The 959-nt window shown below is 56.1% G+C and overlaps 1 protein-coding gene across 1 annotated transcript in view; it reads right to left on the bottom strand.

The window, feature by feature from the left end:
• The window catches only part of SAMD4A (sterile alpha motif domain containing 4A), a 99,665-nt gene that overhangs the window by 4,761 nt on the left and 93,945 nt on the right, over nt 1-959 (bottom strand). The window lies entirely within an intron of this gene.

The following is a 959-nucleotide window of genomic DNA, read 5'->3' as shown; positions in this document are numbered from 1 at the left end:
AGCTCACCTTCTTCCCAGCCCTCATTTCTTCTGCTTGTGTGGGTGGCTGCAGATGTGCTTCAGACAACACGAGCACACTGGGATCCCCAGACCCCATAAATTTACAGAACTATGACGGGGTTTCTTTAAACCTCATCCAGAAAATGCTCTTGCTGTTAAATCCCCATGAGAAAAGCAGGACTGGCCACGTGCTCCTTCCTCACCCACAGTTTCTCAGGAACAGAAGAAACGCAAAATGGGAACAACTCAAAAGAAAAGAAACTGGAAAGAGTCCTGGGTGGCCCCAGAAAAGGGACTGGGACTGGTTCAAGTCGGCAGCTCCACCTTGTGCTTGGGGTGAGCCTGGATGAGCAGCTAAAGCTCAAGAAAGACCTGGACCTGCTGGAGCGGGGCCAGAGGAGCCCCAGCAGAAACCCGAGGCTGGAACCCTCTGCTGGGAGGAGAGGGGAGAGAGCTGGGGGGGCTCAGCCTGGAGCAGAGGAGGCTGCGGGGAGACCTGAGTGCAGCCTGTCAGTGCTGCAAGGGGTGTCCGAAAGCTGGTCAGGGGCTTGTCAGCAGGGGCTGTGGGGACAGGACAAGGGGGATGGTTCCACTGCCAGAGGGAGAGTCAGAGCAGAGAGAAGGGAGAGATTGTTTGTGCTGAGGGTGGGCAGAGCCTGGCCCAGGCTGCCCCCAGAGGTGGCAGCAGCCCCATCGCTGGCCCCATGGCAGGTCAGGTTGGCCCTTGGGGCTCTGAGCCCCCTGCTCTGGGTGCAGATGTCCCTGCTCCCTGCGGGGGGTTGCGCTGGGTGAGCTCTGACGGTCCCTTCAACCCAAACCATCCTGGGATTCTAAAAACTGGTGATGGCCCAGAGCAAACAGGTCCATCAGAAACCTCTGCTCTTGTCTATTCTGCTTCTGACCCTGCCAAGAACATTGAAATCTTGTTTTTCTATTCCAAAATACAAATCATTTAATTC

This window comes from Buceros rhinoceros, unplaced genomic scaffold (genome assembly GCF_000710305.1).
Source record: "Buceros rhinoceros silvestris isolate BGI_N320 unplaced genomic scaffold, ASM71030v1 scaffold12294, whole genome shotgun sequence".
Classification (NCBI taxonomy): Eukaryota; Metazoa; Chordata; class Aves; order Bucerotiformes; family Bucerotidae; genus Buceros; species Buceros rhinoceros.
The sequence above is the reverse complement of the archived record's forward strand: the minus strand, read 5'-3'. Positions and strand labels throughout refer to the sequence as shown.